This window comes from Anomaloglossus baeobatrachus, chromosome 2 (genome assembly GCF_048569485.1).
Source record: "Anomaloglossus baeobatrachus isolate aAnoBae1 chromosome 2, aAnoBae1.hap1, whole genome shotgun sequence".
NCBI lineage: Eukaryota > Metazoa > Chordata > Amphibia > Anura > Aromobatidae > Anomaloglossus > Anomaloglossus baeobatrachus.
The window spans coordinates 399689343-399715563 of NC_134354.1; the positions used below are offsets into that span (position 1 = coordinate 399689343).

At 42.1% G+C, this 26221-nt stretch overlaps 1 protein-coding gene across 1 annotated transcript in view; it reads left to right on the forward strand.

Moving 5' to 3' along the window:
* The first annotated feature begins 962 nt into the window (after positions 1 to 962).
* The window catches only part of NCMAP (non-compact myelin associated protein), a 142401-nt gene continuing 117142 nt past the window's right edge, over positions 963 to 26221 (forward strand). Inside the window, exon 1 of the mRNA XM_075336087.1 lies at positions 963 to 1280. The gene's annotated coding sequence lies outside the window, so the exon portion shown is untranslated. The remainder of the gene's footprint in view (positions 1281 to 26221) is intronic.

Below are 26221 nucleotides of genomic sequence, written 5' to 3' on the forward strand. Positions count from 1 at the left end.
ACCTGGTGGCAGATTCTCTTTAATGGAAAAACAAAAAGAAGAGGTGATTAGCTCACAATGAGTGCAGTTGATATTCAGATACAGGTCATATTCATACGGTCTCAATGGAGGGTGCATAAATACACGTGGCTGGCTTCCTTACAGGAACAAAGAAAGTAAGTATCCAGCACCAATATGGATAAAACGTCAAGTTTATTTCATCTTTAAAATGTCTTAAAATACAGAACACTGACGCGTTTTGGACGTCAGTCCTTAGTCGCAGGACATCTAAGAACTGATGTCCAAAAAGCGTCAGGTGCTCTGCATTTTGTGACATTTTAAAGATGAAATAAACTTGGCGTTTTATCCATATTGGTGCTGGATAGTTAACTTCTAGATTCTCTTTAATGTTCAGGGGACCCTCATGTGCCCATATAGTATTTTTACTCCTATCGTTCACGGTTTACATGCAAGCAACGAATGCACTAGTCACATAAAAGCTTTTCAGATAATATTGTAATGTGTATCATGTGCCTGAATGCACAAAACTCTACAGTATGTATGGGGTTTTTTTCACATTCGTGAGACGTTTCTCCTTCCAGAAGTGTGTATTCAGCCTCAATCTTCTGCACATCTTGCCCACTCTCTTTACCATCTGCGTCTGCGATTCTTATAAATGTGCTTCTATTTTTAAGTCAGAAACAGGAGAGTTTCTTGTTCGACCTCCAGTCTGGAATTCTGCTGAATTAAAAAAGCCACAAAGATCACAGTCTTCTGGAAACAAAGGAGCAATGTATGGACTCACCTATTTGTGCTTGAAACTATCAACTGTTTTCTACTGAGCGGAGGACGCAAACAGCATAAATGTATGTAAAATTCATCCCAGTTTAGTAGTGATACTGTAAGAAGCATGGGGTGGGTCTGTGGATCATGGCAATTACCCAGAGGGAGGTGGGAGTAGAATCAGTCGTCTGTCTGCAGCTACTGATTTACAGAATACACAGTGGACAGGAGTGAAGGAGGAGGAGAGAGATTAATAAAGAACGAAAAAAAAACCTCACAGTACACCTGAACAAGGAGTGGTTGAGCCAGAAAAACAGGATCACCTTATAGTTTCAATATGGCGTTGAACTAACTCTGGTCGATAGGAAGTACATCTGATTTTATGCTGAAATTCAGTCACCAAATACAGGGGATCATCATGGTGAAAAGGAAGAAGAGGTGTTGAGTGTAAGAAAAGTAGAGATTTTACCTGTTCCACGGAGTGAGAAAATCTATCCACGTTCTAGCTGTAACCACAGGTAAGTGATCTGCTTTTCTGCTTCTTGTGACACTTCACAGCCATTTTTACACTTGTATGGATTTAACCATAATCTGTGTTTAATTCTAAGAATAAGTTCTTATTTCTTAATAATATACTTATTTCTCTTATACTCCACTTGTAGACTGTACAACAAAACTTCCTTGTTACAGAGTCACACAGTTCAGAATAGTTATGTATGTATATAAAATCTCTGATATAAGGCTTTATAGTGTCTACTGAATGGGTGAAGTTATCAACCGGAATATACCCATGAGGTTTCCATAAGACCCTATCATCACAGGACAGTATGATACCAGTTCTCCAAACTGACCCTTGATCCATTCTTTCAAAGTAATAGGATACGATTAACTCAAATCTTATTACTTCTCAAGAAAATGTGTTTCTTTTTTTCTACCTATAAAGTAGTCAACCTTCATATAAACCTGAAATCTCTGATATAAGGCTTTTATTGGTGAAATTATCACCCGGAATATGCCCACGAGGTTTCCACAAAACCTCATCATCACAGGCACAGTATACCAGTTCTCATAACTGACCAGTGATCCATTCTTTACATCTGTGGTGTTGAAATAATAGGATACGATTAAACCAAATCTTATTACTTCTCAAAAAAATGGTTTTATTCCACCTATAAAGTAGTCATTGATTGTTGGTTATAATTGTACCACCTATGTAGCCTTCGGAAGAGTCAGATGACCAATAATCTATTATAAGACTGGGTGGATTGATCAAATATTTGTTTTGGTAATCAATTCAATTAATAGAATGTATTATTTCTAATGCTCAGTTAATTTTTTTTATTATTATTATTTAAAAAAATATCCCTATTTTGAAGGAATATTAGATTGTAAATCATATTTACAAAAAAAGATAATCTTAATTTATAGCATATTTGGCCCAGAATCGTTATCATTTCCCCCAAAATTCTGGCTAAAATATCCATTAAAATGTCTGTCCTGCTATTTTGTAAGCTACTGTTCTGAAAAGTTCTTAGAAATACTTTTAGAAGAAATGTTTACTAAATCTCTAACTATAGGTTAGTAATTATACCCTAGAAATGATGATGTTCCATGCCACATTGCCTGAATGGAGTTATTAAAAATCCCACCAATTACTACAGTAGACCGAGCAGTGCATAGCCAGAGCGTGTGAACATAGCCTTAAGCTACAATAAGTAATATGTCGAATACTAAAGTAATATATTAAGCAGAATGTTTAATTAAAATGAAGATTAATCATTTGTAAAACCACAATGCTTTTCCAACCCAGAGTTACATTGTGTTTATGGTTATTATAAACCTTGTTTCGTAATTGAATAAAATGTAATGAAACCTACAAACACTTCCTACAAGGAGAGTAAAGGAGTGGGTCCGGCAGTAAAGCAATTAAACGTAAACCATTTACCCTATCAATATAAGAGCAAAAACACAAAAAGACCACCGGACCACAATTATGTGAAAAAAAGCAGAATTTATTAAAGAACTAATAAATTGGTGTGGCAGCAAAGAAATAGTGGTGGCGAGAGCAATACCACCAAGGAACAGAGCAGATAAACCACCAGGTCTCCAGTACCCATATATTAGATGATATCAATGTATGAAACGTAAAGATATAAAAAATATACATACAAAATACCTGTGGAGTCCTATTAGTCAAAAACACTGAGCATTTCATGTCTGCAATCTATATAAAAGCCAGTACCACCCATCATGCACAACTACATTCACATGTACCTATTGTAAAATGTATCAGTAATGTGATTTTACAGAACTTAAGACAGGATAGGCCAACCTTAAGGCTATGTGTCCACAGTAGAATGTTGCTGCGGATTTTTCTGCATGAAAATCCGCGACTTTCGCGGCAAATCCGCACCTTATTTTTCCCGCGGATTTGCCGCGGATTTACCGCGAATTTGCCGCGGATTTGGATGCGGATTTTTTTTTTTTTCCCCATTCTATACCCAAAATCCGCACCAAAATCCGCAACAATAATTGACATGCTGCAGATTTTTCCGGATCAAAATCCGCGGCAAATCCGCCGCGGAAAAATCCGCAGCATGGACACAGCATTTCCAAAATGCCATTGAAATGGCTTGGAAGTGCCGCTGCTGCAGATTTTCGGAAAATCCGCGGTAAATCCGCGGCAAATCCGCGGCAAAATCCGCAGCGTGGGCACATAGCCTAAAGGGAACCAAGCATCAGGATTTTCCCATATAAAGTAAAGGCAGTACCATACTGGCTCTAGGATGGCAAATCAAATCATACCTTCAGTTTAGAGATTGGATGTTTGGTTGCCGGAAAAAAAGTTATCAAAGGTACAGAAATAAGTGCACTGGTTGAGTGGCATGCGCATTGGGGAGGGAGTTTGGGAGTTGGTCTTCAGTAATGCTTCCTCCCCTGAATTCTTGCCCCCCCCCTTTATTTAAATTTCTCTCCTATGGATGGCGCATGCTCAGTATTATTTGAATGTTTCTCCAACTCTTCAATAAAATGGCGCCGGAATCAGGGCATGCCAGCATTTAATCTGCATCGCAATCTCCAGCTCGATTTTATTGAAGAAACTGTAAATACAAATATGAGGGGTGGTGGCGCATGCACAGATTGAATTTTTTTTATCAGCGCATGCACCTCTGCAACTCATAGTTATCTCCACAGATGGCGCTGGATATCGTGGAGCACAACTGTTGTGACTCTGGCGCCATTTTGTTGAAGAGTTGGAGAAAAAGTTGAAAATAATATTGCGCATGTGCCAGCCATTGTCTTATTCGCGGCAGCAGAGGGGAGAAATTTAAATAGAGGGGAGGCAGGTAGCCAGGGGAGGAAGCATTACTGAAGACCCAATCCACAAAGTCCCGCCCCGATACACACGACACTCAACCAATGCTCTCATTTCTGGACCTTTGATAACTGTTTTTCTGCAATCAAACATCCAATCTCTAAACTGATTCACTATCTTAGCACCAATATGGCACTGCCTTTAAGGTCCAGTCACACTAAGCAACTTACCAGCGATCCCAACAACGATAGCTACACAAGTTGCTGGTGAGCTCACCAGCAACCAGTGACCAGCCACACGTGCAGAGAGCAGGGAGCAGCGCACACTGAGCGCTGGCTGCCTGCTCTCCTAGTACAGCACACATCGGGTTAATTACCCGATGTGTGCTGCAGCTACATGTGCACAGAGCAGGGAGCAGCGCACAATGCTTAGCGCTGGCTCCCTGCTCTCCTGGCTACAGCACACATCGGGTTAATTAACCCGATGTGTCCTGCAGCTACATGTGCACAGAGCAGGAGCCGGCACTGACAGTGAGAGCGGCTGAGGCTGGTATCAAAGGTAAATATCGGGTAACCAAGGACAGGGCTTCTTGGTTACCCGATGTTTACATTGGTTACCAGCCTCCGCAGAAGCTGGCTCCTGCTGCCTGCACATTTAGTTGTTGCTGTCTCGCTGTCACACACAGCGATCTGTGCTTCACAGCAGGACAGCAACAACTAAAAAATGGCCCAGGACATTCAGCAACAACCAACGACCTCACAGCAGGGGCCAGGTTGTTGCTGGATGTCACACACAGCAACATCGCTAGCAACGTCACAAAAGTTGTTCGCTAGCAGCGATGTTGCTAGCGATGTTGCTTAGTGTGACGGGGCCTTTACTTTATATGGGAAAATCCTGCTGGTTGGTTGCCTTTAATGAGTTTGTATGTTTCCTTTACTTTTAAACTCTTATCTAACACCTCATTGATAAAGCTAACCTAAAGTAAATATTGGAAAATCCTTTCCCTCTGTCATAAAACTTGCAACTGTAGTCATTATAATAAAAGTTGAAGAGCAAAAGCCATGTTCATAAAGATGGTGCTGGTGCCGATGGTTATTTTGCTTTAAGGTGACCACACACCTTAGCCTAAGATTGCATTGATTGATGGTGTCAACCATCAACCTGCTTCTATCTATGTGCCCACGGAAGTTTGTACCTGCGGATATATCCGCAGGTATGTCTGCAGGTTTCCCGCAGCTGTTCGACGGAATCTGCAGCTATTTTTAGCTGCGGTAGTACAGCGAAATAGCTGCGGTAAACCTGCGGACATTCCTGCGGATGACCGTGTACCGGTATAGTGGAGGGCCGGGATTTAGACATATAATTCCGCAGAAAGAATTGACATGCAATTACGGGAGATCCGCAGCATTTTCTGCAGCCACACATGTCCGCAGCATGACACAGAACTCCCCATGTCCCATAGGATAACATGGGGAGTTTCTGTACATGCTGAAACCTGTGGACTTATCTAAAAAGTCCAGAAAATCTGCAGATTTTCCGCAGATAAATCCGCAGGTTTAATCTCCCGTGGGCACATAGCTTTACACATTTCAGTCTATACTGCTCAATACAGTCATTCAGACTGGCCATACATGTTCTGGGAACAAAAGATTTTTTTTGCCTGATTTTTGGCTGAAAGTTTTAAACAAGACCAAGTTTGTATCAAATAATGACGATGTGTTATCGGTGAGTTACATTCATTGCTAGCTGTGAAAATGCAAATGACACCCAATAAATGTTTGTAATGAATGCTTGGCTGAATCATATTGAAATATATTTTTTAATGGTGAGAGGGATGAGAATTGCAGAATATCTCCTCTGAGAACAAAATGATATAAATTCAAAGTGCCCAATCCTTCTCTTAATCTGGCCATACACGTTAGATGGCTGTCGGATGAATAATCTTCTTACTATATAATTTGTTTCATCTCAAAAACCTGAGTCATTTAGAGAGACATAGAGCATTACCTACTGATGTCCAGTAACCGGTATTTCTGGATTCAGACGTGAACACCTACGTTTCTGGAAGAATGTACAGGAAGGCATTCATATTGTATCTATTCCTGAAATAATATAAGAAAAACCCAACATATAACCCTGAGATTTTCACATCCTACAGAGTTTTTCACATGCATCAATATGGAGCGAGCCAACAGTCACTGATCAAATCCATCCCAGATCACTGGGCCAAAAATTGAGAGACAGAAGCAATATCTGATCTTTTCTTTATAGTTACCCTAAAGGCTAATTTTAATGGACAGTCCTACGTTTTAGAGACTTTTTACGTGGAAATACATGTCTCTGTTTTCTTAGTATCAGTCAAGAGTCAAAATATATTAATTTCACATTTGACTTATACCCGCGAGTGACTATATAAATAAACTAGACTACTTAGAAATTATAAAATGGTTGCAAGTAACCCTTGTTGAATTAAATGACGTGAGGGGTGGTTCCCTGAGTCATCATTGTGCAAGAGAAAAGAGTTTGACACCTCACACAAAGATTGGCCAATAAGTTACAAAGTATCAGTATGATTTGAAGTTATGGGATGTGAGAGTAGTGAGACATGTTAATAATCATTGGGATAGTGCAAGGGCATGGACGTCTAGCAGCTTTGACAACTTTCCAAACCATGTTTTTATAAAATGTTATCATAATGCTGGTGTGATATGAGACTAAGAAAGCTTTCATTAAGGTTGATTGATTAATATTGATTTTTAATGCCATCTAGATTATTGTTCATATGCAGAGGTGTCTTTTGCAGTCCTTCAAGATTGAGTACCAATGGTTGAAGCATTTTGTCCTTCATCAAAGTGTTTTCACCAGATTTGTGGCGTAAGCTTAACATTTATTGCACAACTCAGAATTGTGACTGTGACGACATGGACTCTCATGGGTTAAAGTTTCTTAAAATCCAGCCAGACAGCATGATAGATTGTCTATAGACGGGGGAGAAGTCCCTCATTGTTTTTACAAGACTCTTGTTGACTCAATGTAATTGTGTTGGCCATTGAAAGCCACAGGTATTGTTCTCCAGACTTTTCCAGTAACCATTGTATTGTAGTTGTGTATTGCTAATGTGATTACCTTAGTAGCCATTGTCTAGTCGGTGACTCCCAGATTACATGTACATCTTCAGTCTTTCTACCCATATCATTTAAATGAACATTGTCTATGCAGCTTGAGATTCATCCAATGGGAGAGGCGATCTTGTCCAACCAATCGATGAGGACGCAGTGTATCTAAGTGGAAGGCTGTGGCTATAAAAGGGACTTCTTTAAGCCACCAGGGGTTGTTGATGGTTGATGGACTCAGTCTAAGCTCTTTGGAGCTGACTGGAGGATCAGGACATCTTATGGCTTCAATCTAGGGACTCCGGATCCGGTTGGAGACCATATCCACAGCCTAGGGATTTCGACTCCGGCTGCCAGGATTGTAACATCAAACCAGGACTACCTAAGGAGGACACGCAGGTTGGGACAGTTCAGTCACCTGTTACAGACTTTGCAGACCTCAGACAGCTTGGAACCTGTGAGGCATGGACATTCTAAATCCCTGGTGAGCCAGCGGAAGGGTGAGACTCTGTTGCCTGTTACATTTTGTGTGTTTTGCTGGTTATGTGTTATGTGCCGTTAATTGTTTGGGGATCCAATAAAGTCTAATTATTGTGGTTCCCGCACCCTGTGTTGTCTGAGTAGTGTTACGCCCACGGTTAGGGAGGCCGGCGTTCAGTTGGGATGAGCCCTGAGCCACGCTGTCTTTCTAAAGGCGGCGGGTTTTAGTGGACGAGAGCGCCCACTGAGCCCCGTGTCTCCACAATTGGTGGCAGCAGTGGGATACTACTCAGCCTGGTTTACCCAGGGGAGCTGCAGCGGACTGGTGTTCGTGGACACCGTCCAGGGCTCAACAACCAGGGAGGCACATAAGCATACCCAGCAGGCCATAGGGGAGGCATTCAGGTTTCGGACGCTGCCATGTCCAACCCCACCAGCTCAGCCATGGGACAAGGACAAGAGAGGAGTTACGACCGCTGCAGTAAATGGATGCTGCAGGATCTGTGCCGGAGGCGAGAGATTGTCTGTCGGAGCGCTGAGACTCGGTCGGACTTGATCCGGAAATTAGTCCGTTGGGATGCCCAGAATGATGCAGAGGACGATGAGGATCCCGCCGATGTTGACCCAGAGGATTTAGACTATGTGCCACATCATGGATCTAGTGACAATCGGGAATCAACTTTGTCCAAGATGGCCCAAGCCACAGCGTTGTTGGATGCATTGGGGCCTAGATCCTCAAGAGAAGAGAGGGCTTATGTTCTGGAATATGTTTATGGGATTCCAGCTGCAGTACTGCTAACACCAGCCGGTCGAGAAGGATGGTCCCCCTACCCAGCAGAAGCTGCGCCAAAACAAAGGACTACAGACAGGGCCTGTGACTCTCCCAATCTATGGCGCTGTTATACATGTGGGCGCAATGGACATATAGATAAGGATTGTCTCCAAAACCGAGGCCGCATGCTTGGAGTCCGTCTGCCACTCCAACCAGTCAACATGTGCCGAGATGAACCAACGAGACCTGGGGAATGCTGCTCCCAAGAACCACCAATAGCTGAGGAAGTGGTTTATCCAGTCCACACCCTACGGCAGGCCGGACACCGTACACCAGCCAACCTCCATCCCCACATCCAGACGGTCAAGGTCGGTGATTTACAGGCTCAGGGACTTCGAGAGATTGGATCTTCCATCACTCTGGTAAGCCCAGTTGTTGTTTCTCCGGAAGACCCTTTACCGGATTCCCAATTGTCCATCTCCCTGGCTGAGGGCCAGCGCTCAAACGTCCCTCTGGCATGTGTGCAGGTGGACCTAAGGACCGACCAGGGAGAGGTCGAGGTGGAGATTGTGAACAGCCTCCCCATACCTGTCATTGTGGAGACTGACCAGAGCAAGGCTGATGTGGAGCTTATGGACACTGTCCCCACACCAGTTATTTCGGAAAAGGACCAGGGAGAGGTTGATGTGAGACTTGTGAACAGCCTCCCCACACCTGTCATTGTGGAGACTAATCAGAGCAAGGCTGATGTGGAGCTTATGGACACCGTCCCCACACCAGTTACTTTGGGGTCTGACCAGGAAGAGGTCCATATGGAGTTTATGGACAGCCTCCCCACACCTGTTGTTTCGGGGACTAGCCAGGAGGAAGTTGAAGTGGGGTTCATAGATGGCCCCACCAAGCCTGTTGTTTCGGATACCACTCAAAGGGAAGTGAAAGTGGGGCTTGTGAATTACCTGCTCACACCAGTCATTTTGGAGAATGACCTAGTACAAGGACTATCCAGTCAGTTTGAAGAAGCCATCACCCACCTCCAAGCCAAGCAGGACCCTGATGTGGATCTTTCTAACATCTTTTCCAGTGATGGTTTGCATTCCCGGTCTCCATCATCCACTTCTGAGCCAAGAACCGTGAGTAAGCCTAACCAAACTGTGGCTATTGACTGGGGGAGGAATGATAGTGGGAGATTTGTGCAGGCCCAACTCATGGACCCCACCTTAGTGCTTGTCCACAATATGGCTGGATTACTTGGGGGAGGTAATCAGGGGGAGGTGTATAGATGCGAGCCTCTGTTGCTGACCTCACCATTAAAAAGGACAATGCCGTCAAGAGGAGAAGGATGATCGGAAGCCTATCATGTCTGGCTAATATTAAGAAGGGGGAGGAATGTGACGACATGGACTCTCATGGGTTAAAGTTTCTTAAAATCCAGCCAGACAGCATGATAGATTGTCTATAGACGGGGGAGAAGTCCCTCATTGTTTTTACAAGACTCTTGTTGACTCAATGTAATTGTGTTGGCCATTGAAAGCCACAGGTATTGTTCTCCAGACTTTTCCAGTAACCATTGTATTGTAGTTGTGTATTGCTAATGTGATTACCTTAGTAGCCATTGTCTAGTCGGTGACTCCCAGATTACATGTACATCTTCAGTCTTTCTACCCATATCATTTAAATGAACATTGTCTATGCAGCTTAAGATTCATCCAATGGGAGAGGCGATCTTGTCCAACCAATCGATGAGGACGCAGTGTATCTAAGTGGAAGGCTGTGGCTATAAAAGGGACTTCTTTAAGCCACCAGGGGTTGTTGATGGTTGATGGATTCAGTCTAAGCTCTTTGGAGCTGACTGGAGGATCGGGACATCTTATGGCTTCAATCTAGGGACTCCGGATCCGGTTGGAGACCATATCCACAGCCTAGGGATTTCGACTCCGGCTGCCAGGATTGTAACATCAAACCAGGACTACCTAAGGAGGACACGCAGGTTGGGACAGTTCAGTCACCTGTTACAGACTTTGCAGACCTCAGACAGCTTGGAACCTGTGAGGCATGGACATTCTAAATCCCTGGTGAGCCAGCGGAAGGGTGAGACTCTGTTGCCTGTTACATTTTGTGTGTTTTGCTGGTTATGTGTTATGTGCCGTTAATTGTTTGGGGATCCAATAAAGTCTAATTATTGTGGTTCCCTCACCCTGTGTTGTCTGAGTAGTGTTACGCCCACGGTTAGGGAGGCCGGCGTTCAGTTGGGATGAGCCCTGAGCCACGCTGTCTTTCTAAAGGCGGCGGGTTTTAGTGGACGAGAGCGCCCACTGAGCCCCGTGTCTCCACAGTGACTTTTGATGTTTTCATGCCAGTCCCAGCCATATCCACAAAAGAGGCATGTGGGCTGGATGGGGCAAAGTGAAGCCAACCTGAAAAATTCCTCAAAAATGATGACACTTTAGTGCTGTAGCTTACCTTAGTATTATACTCTAGTCTCTGACTAGAAAAACATTTCTGACTTACACAAGCAACGAGATGCACTTAATTTATTAAGTGATGTGTGCCACATCCATAGGCGGATTATAATGAGGGCAATCTAGGCTACTGCCTGGGCCGAAGGCTCTGGGCGGGCCAGATTGCCCTCAGTATAATGTTTTGTGTACTGCCATCCGCAGCACTAACTCACCTCGCTCCCGTTGCCCTGACGCACATCTCCAGGCAGTGAGATTTTCCTGGAGCTCTGCTGCCACCAATACAAAATGGCAGTGCAGCTCCAGGAGATCTCCCATTGCCTCTCCTGTGAGAGGCAAACACTTCATCAGCCAGTTCCAGCATTCCTGCAAAGGTATCAAAGAAGAAATGGAGCCCTAGGGACTGGAGCAGAGTGCCGAAGAAAGGAGCGAGGTGAGAATGTGTTTATATATACAGTATATATATTTACTGTATATATGGGATGTGTGCCTATATATATATATACATATATATATATAGGGCTATGTGAGTATATAGGGAGCTAAGTGGAGGCTCAAACTGTATATAGGAAGCTACATAGGGCTTTATACTGTATATAAGGGGCTTTGTGAGCGCACACACTGTATATACGGGCTACGTGAGGTCTGACACTGTATAGGGTTTATGTTTGGGTTCATGCTGTGTATATGTTTCTCTTATCTTGTATCTGCAGATGTGCACCTTTGTGTTAATCGCGTGACTAATCACATGATCTATCAAAGGGGATCAAGTGACATGTCTCAAGATACATTGGAGGCTAAGTGGGGCCCCATTACTCCTAAACTGTTTGGGGTTCTGGCTACTCTTAATACGATCCTAGCCTCATCTTATGACGCATCTTATTCCTGCACGCCCACCATTAAGACTGGAGTACCAAATGCCAGTCTAAATAGATCAAGACGGACCTTTGTTTGATAGGGTCTCATGCATTTTGGCATAATCAAATCATAAAAATTCTATGAATATTATTACTCATAAAAATGACATAATATAGAATCTCAACATTTTGCAATGTTGGTGAGCCATTTGCGCTTGTAAGACTGTCCCAAGACAATTTGTGCAATGATCGTTTGAGGCACATAAGTAATATTTCCAACAAGATTCCATACCAGAGATGTAATTTTGTCCTGTATTTATCAGTGTCCTTTTCCTACATGATAACAATTATATATTAAGGAAAAATTAAATTGATCTTTTGACTAGTGCTCTAAATGGATAGGAATCCCAGAGCTAACCTAAAGTCACCATTTACCACTGCTGTAGGGTCATGTTATTTGGCAACTGCATTACTGTATTATGTGAGTACTTAAAGGGTTATTCCCATCTTCAAGATCCTATACTAATAGGATGTTGGTGTAATAATATTAGCAAATACTTCCAATTAGAAATGTAGTATAGGTCTTCTGATTCACTATGTTGCTTACCTCATGTTCAGGGCATTGCAGGATCTTGGGTATCCATGTTTATGACCACTTATATAGGGACCGTTAGTTAGTTAGATGTTTGTGGTGGTAACCAAGCTGCAATGCCCTGTACATGAGGTAAGAGACATAGCTGCTGTATATCAGAAGAACTATACTAAATTTCCAATTGGAGATATTTGCTAATAATATTATTATTATTATTATTATATTTACTACATATAGTCCCTGACAAAAGTTTTGTCACTTATCCATGTGATGTAAATAAAAGCTTACAACCTGACTTTAAATTCATCCATTGGTTTCATAAATTACTCTTTTGAAAGCTGAAACCCTCCCAAATTTGGTTTAGGTTATGAAAATAAAGTTGCTGCAAAGACGAAATATTGATTATTTGAACACAGAAAAGTCAGATTTTGGCAAGACAAATTTTTTGTCGCCCACAGAAAGTAATGTGAAATTCAAACAAATAATTAACTTCTAATGCAAAGATATGTTGCATAACATTGGGGAATGAAGTTGTGGTGCTATTAGAGCCATATTTAATATTTTGTGTGACTTCCATGAGCTTGAAGGACTGCATCCATGCGGTTCAGCAATGATTCATACAATTTATTGATGAAGTCATTAGGAATAGCAAAGAATGCAGTCTTACATGCCTCCCAGAGTTCATCTAGATTCTTTGGTTTTGTCTTCCAAGCTTCCTCTTTCATCCTTCCCCAGACATGCTCAATGATGTTAATGTCTGGTGACTGGGCTGGCCAGCCCTTGACCACATTGATCTTCTTTGCCAGGAGGAACTTTTTTGTAGAGATGAATGTATGAGATGGCGCACCATCCTACTGCAGAATTTGACCCCTTTTATGATAGGGAATGTAAGAGGTAGCTAATACATCTTGATATTTTAGGCTATTGATATTGCCTTCCACCTTGCAAATGTTTCGCACACCCCCATACTGAATGTAACCGCAGACCATGATCTTTCCACCACCAAGCTTAACTGTTTTCTGGATCCATACGGGCTCTAGTAGGTCTCCTGCAGTATTTGTGGTGGCTGTGGTGTAATTCATCTGAAGATTCATCAGAGAAATCCACTTTCTGCCACTTTTCCAGCATCCATCTGTTTAGCAGGCTGTGGGACTTGGTAAATGCCACATGGTTTTTTAATTGCCTTATGTTTAGTGCTGGCTTCTGGGCACTGATTTGACCATGGAGGCCATTTCGAGACAGAATCCTACAAACTTCTAGTTGACACAGGAATTTGAGGTGACCAGGCCTGTTGGAGCTCTGCTGTAGTGGAACAGGGGGTGGCTTTGGATTTTCTAACCAACAAACGTTCCTCCTGAGCAGTTGTCTTGCGGGGTCTGATGGACCTGGGCTTGTCAAAAACATCTCCAGTATCTTCAAATTTTTTTTAATTCTTTGTACTTGACGCTGAGACACATTAAAGGTGCCAGCCACCTCTGCAGTGGATCTGGTCTTCAGCCTCTTGATAATCAAGGCTTTGGTCGCAGGGTGGATTTTTGGCATGTTGTCAGAGGTCAAGTTGCAGTTCAACTGAAGGTTTGGGGTGCTGGTTTCTTTTTCTACACACCCACTAATTAATCGATCATTTAGTGAGCACAGGTGAGGATGTAAACTAGGATTGGGTGCATTATATGACAAGGCGACAACATTTTTGTCTTGACAAAATCTGACCTTTCTGAGTTCATTATATGATCAATATTTCAGCTTTGCAACAACTTTATTTTCATAACCTAAACCAAATTTTGGAGGGTTTTAGCTTTTAAAAGAGTAATTTATGAAACCAATGGATGACTTTAAAGTCAGGTTATAAGCTTTTATTTACATAACATCGATAAGCGACAGAACTTTTGTCAGGGACTGTATTGGGATGGGATCTTGGAGATGGGAATACCCCTTTAGGGGTGTGTTATCTAGATACTAAGCCTTAAAGAATCAAAATTGGTCTATCTGTTATAGAATGATCTGCTCAACTAATATGTTTAGCCACAACCCCCCTTTATGATGTCCATATGCCCTATTCGGCTCTGTTATCCTCATAAGACAATTCCTTGGAAACTAGTCTCATAATTTGCTGAATCCACGAAGCAATTCTTTAGAAGTGGCTAACAGTTCAATATGTAGGGTAAATAGCCATGTTACATTATCTACAGTGTTTCTCAATAGCAGTACTTGGGATCAAAGTACATTTTGTTTTAAGTCCAAGAGAAATCTTGGTTATAATATATACAGCTATATTAACATCTGCATTTATAAAACTCATATACATGCTATCATTTTCTGACTTATTTACTTTAAAGCTCAGAACTTCTTAGTTTGTAAACTCAGCATGAGGGTTGTTACTTTAAACGCTCTTAAGAATGCCATTTAAAGACTAGAAAACTGTCAGCTGGCAATGATTTTGATTGTACCCTTAAGATTTCGTCTTAAACCATAAAGCCTCTCAATTCTTCTGCATATCTTTACTGGGCAACATGTTTTTCATTACGTGGGACCAATTGAGGGGGAAGTCATATGTGGGAAATAAGCTTGTATAGCAAAGAATATGAAAGTGAACTGTTTGATACTCAAACTACTTGAAAACCACTTCCCCATATAAAATCCTTTGAGAGACTTGGAGCTATCTCCAAGGGAATATTGACTGACCCCAAAGACATTAAATTGGCAGTATTCTAGAGTTTTCCTAGAAACCCATTTTGCTCAAATAAAAAATATTCATAAAAGATGATCTATCCTGGTGGGATCATCTATGGTGGACATTGAGGCCTCCGTTTGGTATAATTGAGGATATAATTCTTAGAACTGAAGCAGAGGACATATAAAAGGGAATGTTCTAAATGTCTAAATTTGTGCGTGTCTTAATTGTGGGATTTCATTCTCACCTTTAATACATGGTGTTCTCTACATGGCTCATTTCAATGAGAAAAGCTAATCTCTAAATTTACATGTTTCCACCCATTAGCCAAAAATGCAAATTAACTTTCTTTTTTCAGAAGGTAGAGTCATAGCCGAAAGTGTTGGCACCCTTGAAATTTTCCAGAAAATGAAGTATTTCTCAAAGAAAATTATTGCAATTACACATGATTTGTTATACACCCATTTATTTCCTTTGTGTGTTCCTTTGGTCTTAAATTCACAGAAAAGTCCAAAAATGAACTGGACAAAATTGTTGGCATCCTCAACCTTTTCGGAATAAAAAAAAAACTGCAATCAATCGCTTCCTATAACCATCAACAAGCTTCTTACACCTCTCACCTGGAATTTTGGACTCTTCTTTTGCAAACTGCTCCAGGTCTCTCATATTGAAAGTGCCTTCTCCCAACAGCAATTTTAAGATTGGTTTTCATGGGTGTTCAATGAGATTTAGATCCAGACTCATTGTTGGCTACTTCAGAACTCTCCAGCACTTTGCTTCCATCCATTTCTGGAGGCTTCTTGAAATATGTTTGGGATCATTGTCCTGTTGGAAGATCCATGACCTAGACACAAACTAAGCTAATGACACTGGGCACTACATCGCGAATCAAATGCCTTTGGTAATCTTTAGATTTCATGATGCCGGTCATACAGTAAATACACCCAGCACAACAACTTTAAAACATCTTTGAACCTCCATCATATTTGACTGTAGGTACTGTGTTCTTTTCTATGTAGGCCCCATTCTGTTTTTGGCAAAGATCAGAATTATGTACTGTACGCTCTATCTTGGTCTCATATGTGTACAAAATGCTTTCCTAGAAGGAGATTGGCTTACTCACATGTATTTTGGCAAACTGTTGTTGCTTTTTCTGTCTTTGTTCAGCAGTTGGGTCCTCCTGGGTTTCCTGCCATAGAGTTTCAATTCATTCAAATGTTGATAGATAGTTTCCGCTAACAATGATGCACCCTGAGCCTGCAGGACAGCTTGAATTTCTTTGGAACTGCTTATCCACCATCTGGACTATCCTGGGTTGCAACCAGCCATCAATTAATCTCTGCCATCCCCATCCACTGAGATTAGCTACAGTGTCATGGATTGTAAACTTCTTGTTTTGTTACTCACTGTGGACAAAGGAACATCAAGATCTCTGGAGATGTACTTGTACCCTTAAGATTGTTGATATTTTTCAACAATTTTGGTTCTCAAGTTCTCAGACAGTTCTCTTCTCTTTCTGATCTGCATGCTTAGTGCAGCACATACAATGCAAAGACTGAGTTATCTTCTCCCTTTTTTTATCTGGTTTCTGGTGTGATTTTCATATTGCCCACATATGTTACTTGCCACAGGTGAGTTTGAAGAAGTATCCCATGCTTACACAAAAGTTGTTTACCCACAATTTTGGAATGGTGCCAACAATTTTGTCCAGCCCATTTTGGGGGTTTTGTGTGATATTATGCCTAATTTGCCTTTATTCTTAGATTTTTAGTGTGTTTTTCCAATACACACAGAGGAAATAAACATGCAAATGGCAAAATGTGTAATTTCAATTATTTTCTCAAAGAAATACTTCATTTTTAAAACAATTTCAGGGTGCAAGCACTTTCAGTCATTAGTGTATGTGATTAAGGTAAACTCTGTACCTTCTATTCCACTGTACTAAAAGGCAGAGTTAAAGGGCTATGTTTGACTGTGGGGATGGACAGAAATTCCAGTCAAAGCAGTTCTAAAGTCACCCTCATACATCAAAATTTCCCAAAGCTGTCAATTCATTGGGACTAGCCAAGCATCTGATATGAACAAAGGCCTTCGGGCTCCTAAATTCCCCCATAAACATTAGACTAATGTCAGTCAAACTAGCCGATATGGACAGGTTCGGACAAAACTCTAATGTGCATAGATGTGCAGGCCAACTGATAGTCGGAGGAGATGTTGATTGGTATGGTTAATTTCGGACTGCCAATCTTATTTTTCGCCCAGATATAATCCACAGGCAGACATTTCCATTGGTTCGCTTTCTCATAGAAAACACAGGAGCACTTGACCAAACGAGAAGAATCTGGAATAATCTGCTGAGGTGGTTGTTGGCCAAACAATCAGCTGAAGCATCTAGTACTGTATGTTGCAGATTGTTTAACCTATGTTTTCCTTACAGCCACTGAAATGTTATCGAAAAAACATAATTTACAGTCGCGTTCTATAGGCTGGAAACAAGGTGACAAGTTAATATACAAAGAAATATCTCAACATATCTGCCAGGAACTATTACCAGTATGCACTGCAAATTCAAACTGGTGATTATGAATCATTAACCTGTTTGGATTTTGTGCCGAGTCCAAACAACAAATAGGAAGTATATAGCTGTAGCGCAGGTCATGTTCCACAGAGGTTTGATAAGGTACACCTGTTTAAAGGGAACCTGTCAGGTCCTCCCTGCCCTCAGAACCACCCGCCACTATGTGTACCTATCTAAATTCCCTGCCTAACTGTCCCTTTATATTACATTGCACACATAAAAAGATCTTTAGAAAGAGTATTTCTAAAGTACACTTATCATGTGCAAATGAGCCCTTTTGACTAGTCGATGGGGCGTTAGTTCTGCAGACTAATCAGCCCACCTAGCATGTTATCACACCCCTTTTAAAGCATTATTTGGCTAACAGCCAACTCATGTGTCCATACACATGTGCTTAAGTCTCCAACAGCTCATTATAGAGCACGTCGTTCACGCCTCTTTAGGAAACTCTTATATGTCTGGCTCTGGTGGAATACAATCCATGAGTTAAGGGTGCTTTACAGGCTGCGATATCGCTATCGATATATCGTCGGGGTCACGTCGTTAGTGACGCACATCAGGCGCCGTTAGCGACATCGCAGCATGTGACACCAAGGCGCAAAGATCAACGTCGCAAAAGCGTCGCTCCTTTTCATAATGTCGTTGGTGGTGCATGCCACTGGTTGTTCGTCGTTCCTGCGGCATCACACATCCCTATGTGTGACACCGCAGGAACGACGAACATCTCCTTACCTGCGTCCACCGGCAATGAGGAAGGAAGCAGGTGGGCGGCATGTTCCGGCCGCTCATCTCCGCCCCTCCTCTGCTATTGGGCGGTCTCTTAGTGATGCCGCAGTGACGTCGCTATGACGCCGAACGCACCTCCCCCTTGAACGAGGGATTGTTCAGCGGTCACAGTGATGTCGCTGAAAAGGTAGGTGCGTGTGACGCTGCCGTAGCGATAATGTTCGCTACGGCAGCAATCACCAAATGTCGCACGAACGACGGGGGTGGGTGCTATCGCGCACGACATTGCTAGCGATGTCGCAGCATGTAGAGAACCCTTAATAGTGCACACTCGCCAAGTGCCTAGGAATCAAAAATAGATCAGTACCCAACATGTCTGTTTTATACACACATTTTGCAGTATATTTCTCACATCTGATATTTGAATGATGCTCATGGTGGTAGACATGCTACTGACAAAGCTTTGACAGTCACCGAACCTTCTTAATTATGACAATGAGACTGAAAAACCCACGAGAGGCAGCAGTCTCTTCACTGTGTATTGTATCAGGCATATGGGGATAATTTATCATTTCTTCTACGCTAACTGTCCAATCTGAAAAAGTCTCAAGAAATGTATGCCAAAAAACAATGAAGCTAAACTCTATGCTAGCTCGCAGCTGATATTTTTTTATTTTGCGGTGTATGGACAGCCCAAGATATGTGCCAAATATATTAAGAGGGATGTACTTCTTAATAAGATTATCATACCTTACTTCAGGGAACTATAGGTTTAATAATGATGTATGAAATGCAATTTTTGATAAATTCCTTCTAGTATTTGTTTTTCGGCAAGAATCATGTAAAGAGCTACCCTGATAGAAGCCTGATTTGCTTCATTTAAAAAAAATGAGATTTATCAGAGTTTGATTATATTACATTGTAACAGAGGTTCCTCCCATTTTGAAGTCACCATATGCTGCAGCATTTAAGCAGTCAAAAGTGACAACAGTCAGACTTCTTCCAAGGCCTCTAAATGGCAGTACGAATAGCGCCCCAAATTAGCTTTACAAGGAAGTGTTCTCATGTATCAGAAGCACTTAAAATGTGATAAAAAAACATTCTGATCTGCAGTATTATTGCATGTAGTTTTGTCCGCATGATAAACTACTGCCAGGGTCTCATGTTGCAACCAAGCATCTCATAGTAGTCTTCAAAGCTGTGATATTAAGGGAAATTTGTCACAAGATTTATGCTGACCTATCTAACCCTATTTCCCACACTGTATTATTGTTTGCAGCCATTTTCGTAAAGCTTCTGCAGTGCTGGTGAAGAGGGGATTCTAGGGGTGTGGGATGGGTCCCGACGTTGTCGCAGGTGAAGGGCTCCCTCTGCTTCCGTTCAGCCACTCCTTCTCTTTGGCCCACTCCTCGGTCACCTCCACAGAACATGGAGGAAGGCATGGTTGATCGTGGGGTTCCTGGTGGGGTGTGTGGACTTTGTGTGTGCAAGCCATACCTCTGTTCAGGCCCTTGTTTAAACCAGGAGTCTCCCACTGCAGACTAATGGACACAGATGCATTTTTCTCATTCAACAGTCTTTTACTAAAAGTTAGGCACAGTATTTCTTTCACTTCACATAATTACTGTGGGGAGAACACTTGAACAATATAGATGCAAAAACATTTGACCTCAAAGCATGCTTCTACTGCAGACTGCTCCATAGTTCCTTGCACTACCGCTGTTGTTAAACGGTCTCCCCCTTCACTATCTGACACTATGGTTCCACTCAGTAAAGATATAGAGTCCTGCATTGACATGGTTGCCTTCAACCCCTTGGGGTCCCGTTCCTACTAATGGTTTTAATTGGATAAAGATTGTTCACTGGGTTTGTCTGTGCCGACCTGTTCACCCAAGTCTATGTCAGTCCTCTGCTATAGGACTAGTAGTGCTGGACTCAGTCGTGACCATGGTTATCTAGATGAGGTCTGGTGCTAACTACAGTGGGAGAGGGGTACTCTGCTGTCTCATCCTGTGCTTGAGTCTCTAATACTGGTTTTGGGGCTTTGCCACAGCCACCCTCGTCTCTAGGCATCCGGTGTTAAACGGGATTGCACACAACTCCTCTCAACTTGACTCTAACTCAACAACTACGTATATTTTTCAATTAATATATTGGATCTAACTCCTCATTATTCTTAACTATCTACTATATCACCCCATTGCTAGGCAACCTCCAATACCCTGCTAAGGCGCAGTAACTATAAATGGCTACTAGATGACTATATACATAGAATAAGCAATAACACCTTATTCACATCAACATTATTTACATCATGGTCTTGTGGCGATGATTGACGTGTTCAGGGCGGGGCACTTGGCCCAGCACCCCATTACACTGGCATCATTCATGAGCTAAGGGTAATGCTGCTCACACGCCTCGTTGACAGTTTTCACTCTATACTGTGCATAGGAAGAAAGCCATTTATTAGCACAACTGCTAAGTGGGAACTACTGCTATCGTGGATTACGAGGATTTACAAGTGTGGGCACATAATATGAAGGAAGCCTTGTAAGAATGCCACCTGCCTTCAGACGTGGAAGTGACATAAGAAAACAATAGGAAAAAAACAACTTATTTACTTGCATTTCTTACTTTAGTCTTGAAAAAAGTCCTCTGGAGTAAGATGCACAAAATTCATTAAGAGGCACCCAATACTGAATTTGGCTTTAGTACTGCTCATATGCCAGAATCATAAATTGACTTCATTTTCTACATGGAATAGTTAGTTATCTACTATGATTAACACCATTGTGTTGCATACATTTGAGTCTGGTTGGCCATTCCATTAAACCCTGACCACTTTTCAGATAAGTGACAGTACTGGCATCAAACAACAAAAAAAGAACAAAATTTGTAACTTTCGTATGTCTAACAACTGGCCTAAGTTGGTGTCAATTTTCCCTTTGGTCAGAGAAAGCTGAAATGTAAACCACACCTGGACCTATTCCATAGTACATAAAGATTAGTTATGTAGATGGTAATGAAAGCTCAATCTTTTACAATCATTTAACATTTGCTTAGCCATTATTTATAAAGTAAGAACTCAAGAAATCAATATACTTCTTACTAGAGGCAGACATGTCATTCATGCAACCCGTGCGGCCGCATAGGGGCCTAAGATCTAAAAAGCCCTTTAGTTGCCCAAAGTAAGTAGAGCGCATGGGCTACAAAGGGCCCATATATTGTTATCTTCTGTCTGTGTCCACCAGTGCTTCTTAAGAGGGCTTTACACGCAATGGCATCGCTAACGAGATGTCGTTGGGGTCACGGAATTCGTGCCGCACATCCGGCCTCGTTAGCGACGTCGTTGCGTGTGAAATGCACGAACGACCGTTAACGATCAAAATTACTCACCTAATCGTTGATCGTTGACACGTCATTCTAATCCCAAATGTCATTGCTGTTGCAGGACACAGGTTGTTCGTCGTTCCTGCGGCAACACACATCGCTATGTCTGACACCGCAGGAACGAGGAACATCACCATACCTGCAGCCGCCCGCAATGAGGAAGGAAGAAGGTGGGCGGGATGTTCGGCCCACTCATCTCCACCCCTCCGCTTCTATTGGGTGGCCGCTTAGTGAAGCCACTGTGACATCTCTCCCTTAGAAAGGAGGCGGTTCGTCGGCCACAGCGACGTCGCTAGGCAGGTAAGTATGTGTGACGGGTCCTAGCGATGTTGTACGCCACGGGCAGCGATTTGCCCATGACGCACAACCGACAGGGGTGGGTGCTTTCACCAGCGATATCGCTAGCGATGTTGCTGTGTGTAAAGTGGCCTTTACAATCATCTTGTATTGCCAAAAGGGTTCTATGCGAAAATTTTCAGCAAATGTCACTAGGACAAAAAGAAAATGTTCCCTTTGATGTAACAAAACTTCTTAGTTTCTTATCTCACCTTGTTGGGAACTTTTCTTGGGAGAAAGAATGTTTGAGATAGTATCAAATCATTAGCCATACATCAGCTACTTTTTACTAAAAATGAATTCATATATTAATATAAACTAATATTTCTATGATAATAGAAATGAACTCTATAGCCTGTATTGGCCTGTTCAAACTGGACGTCAAAGTCATATTGTAGGCAGTACCAACCACTGCTCACTTGGGACAATGTGGTGATGTGGTACCAACAATGATGACATTTATGCCAGCAGAAATGATTTGAACACATGACAAATGAACATTTTGCTTGTTTGTCGAGTGATTGGAGACATGTTTGCTGAGGGTGATAATCGTGAACAGCCTTATTAGTCACAGAGAGGCCAGTCCACAACAAAAAAGCCTATAATAAGCACATGATAGACCATAGTGAAGTGTAAGAAGCTGGATTGGATTCATGTAACACATTTTGTTTTGCATGACTTAACTGGGAAAGATGGCAAAATAAGGAGTCAAGGTGATAGACAGTGTGGTGCTCTTGGCAATGACCATGCGTGAATGCTTCATTGCTGGTTTATATGTGGAAAGTTCTTGAATATGTATCCTATATCTAAACAGTGTTACAGACCAAGTACATCCCTAATGTCCCTGACCCCTATCAGAAGGATAATACACCCCGCCAAACAGGAAAACAATATTCAGAAACATATATTTGTTGACTTGGCCTTCAAATTCCACAGATCCATGGGGTTATATAGACCCTTCTATATCTATATAGGGTTTATAGACCCTTTCTGACAACTTACAGGACTTAAAGAAATCTGTCTTGGTGTTAACTAACACACAACACCATCAGAGATCTTTGGGACTCCATGTTTTGGCAGCAACCGGGACCTACTATACAAGGTAGGTGATTTTAATGGAACTACTGATTGATTTATAGCATTAAAACACCAGTTAGACTTCTAAAAAACTATAAACCACAGCTTGTCATCAGAAGAGAAACCACTTAATAGATTAAATAATTATTTAATTTAATTAATATGACTTTGAAGCATTCTACATTTTAAGAATTGTTAGAAATATCATAAATGTGCCACCGGTTTTCCTTTACATGGAGGTTAAGCTCATTGCACTTGTCCTGTATCTAAATATCCTGTCTAAAGCAATGTATATGCACAGTGTCTGGCTTACAGCCTATTGATGACACCCATACTATTAGACTAGGCGTGCTGCCTAGCACTATATAAATGCTTCACACAGGAACGGAGACCCTAATTTACAAGGCCTACATTAATTTGTCTGGTTGCATCCTGTATAAAGATATGATAAGTGCATAATATATATAAAAGTTAGTAGTTGATATTTTGGCCAGAATTCGGATGCTCGCAACCCAACGTCAAGGGTTCTCATGCTTGTGAGTCCCTACACTAAACTTAACAGCTAAGCCACAAAAAGAGGAATTGAATTTCAAATTTCATGTTATAAATCAGTTACTATTGACATCTTTTTATATATATATACCGTAATTTTCAGACCATAATACGCACTTTTTTTCCCCCAAATGTTGGGGGAAAGTGGGGGGGGTGTCTTATGGTCTGACTATAGGGCTGCGGCCGGGAATGAGGGTGCTGTGTTGGAGCGGGTCATCGGCGACACGAGCAGGCTGCGCGGGATGCATTGAATCAGTATACATACACACCGTTCCCCTGCAGCTTCAATCTGTGTCGAGAGCGGTGAGCAGAGCGATGACGTCATCGCTGTGCGCGCCGCTAGTCACGCAGTTCAGCTGACCGGCAGATGGGAGGACATCGTGATGCTGCAGGGAAGTGACCGGTGATGGCTCCACACTCCAGCGGCGCTGCTGCCGCCACAAACAGGGGGAGAAGCAATGCTGCATGGAGCGAGGAAAGGTGAGTATAAACATTTTTTTTGTGTGTGTGATACAGAATACATGCCATATACCAGGATGGGGTTATTTATCAGGATGGGGGTATATAGCAGGATGGGTGTATATAGCAGGATGGGTGTATATAGCAGGATGGGGCCATATAGCAGGATGGATGGGGTATATAGCAGGATGGATGGATGGGGTTATATAGCAGGATGGATGGCGGTATATAGCAGGATGAGAATATATAGCAGGATGGGAATATATACCAGGATGGCAGTATATATCAGGATGGGGGCATATGGCATGATGGCTGTATATAGCAGGATGGCAGTATATCGCAGGATAAGGGCATATACCAGGATCAAGGACAAGGAAGGAGGATTATTACCAGGATGGGGTACCTTAGCAGAGAATTTGGGGACATTACCCCCATAACAGTGTCAGCAGAAGATCCTCGCCCCATAACAGTGCGTCATGACCACATTTTTTGCGTAAAATGTTATTTTCCTCCTCTAAAACCAGGGTGCGTCTTATGGTCCGGTGCGTCTTATAGTCCGAAAAATACGGTATATATATATATATATATATATATATATATATACACATACATGTATATATATATATATATATATATATACAGTTAGGTCCAGAAATATTTGGACAGTGACACAAGTTTTGTTATTTTAGCTGTTTACAAAAACATGTTCAGAAATACAATTATATATATATAATATGGGCTGAAAGTGCACACTCCCAGCTGCAATATGAGAGTTTTCACATCCAAATTGAAGAAAGGGTTTAGGAATCATAGCTCTGTAATGCATAGCCTCCTCTTTTTCAAGGGACCAAAAGTAATTGGACAAGGGACTCTAAGGGCTGCAATTAACTCTGAAGGCGTCTCCCTCGTTAACCTGTAATCAATGAAGTAGTTAAAAGGTCTGGGGTTGATTACAGGTCTGTGGTTTTGCATTTGGAAGCTGTTGCTGTGACCAGACAACATGCGGTCTAAGGAACTCTCAATTGAGGTGAAGCAGAACATCCTGAGGCTGAAAAAAAAGAAAAAATCCATCAGAGAGATAGCAGACATGCTTGGAGTAGCAAAATCAACAGTCGGGTACATTCTGAGAAAAAAGGAATTGACTGGTGAGCTTGGGAACTCAAAAAGGCCTGGGCGTCCACGGATGACAACAGTGGTGGATGATCGCCGCATACTTTCTTTGGTGAAGAAGAACCCGTTCACAACATCAACTGAAGTCCAGAACACTCTCAGTGAAGTAGGTGTATCTGTCTCTAAGTCAACAGTAAAGAGAAGACTCCATGAAAGTAAATACAAAGGGTTCACATCTAGATGCAAACCATTCATCAATTCCAAAAATAGACAGGCCAGAGTTAAATTTGCTGAAAAACACCTCATGAAGCCAGCTCAGTTCTGGAAAAGTATTCTATGGACAGATGAGACCAAGATCAACCTGTACCAGAATGATGGGAAGAAAAAAGTTTGGAGAAGAAAGGGAATGGCACATGATCCAAGGCACACCACATCCTCTGTAAAACATGGTGGAGGCAACGTGATGGCATGGGCATGCATGGCTTTCAATAGCACTGGGTCACTTATGTTTATTGATGACATAACAGCAGACAAGAGTAGCCGGATGAATTCTGAAGTGTACCGGGATATACTTTCAGCCCAGATTCAGCCAAATGCCGCAAAGTTGATCGGACGGCGCTTCATAGTACAGATGGACAATGACCCCAAGCATACAGCCAAAGCTACCCAGGAGTTCATGAGTGCAAAAAAGTGGAACATTCTGCAATGGCCAAGTCAATCACCAGATCTTAACCCAATTGAGCATGCATTTCACTTGCTCAAATCCAGACTTCAGACGGAAAGACCCACAAACAAGCAAGACCTGAAGGCTGCGGCTGTAAAGGCCTGGCAAAGCATTAAGAAGGAGGAAACCCAGCGTTTGGTGATGTCCATGGGTTCCAGACTTAAGGCAGTGATTGCCTCCAAAGGATTCGCAACAAAATATTGAAAATAAAAAATTTTTTTTTGGGTTTGGTTTATTTGTCCAATTACTT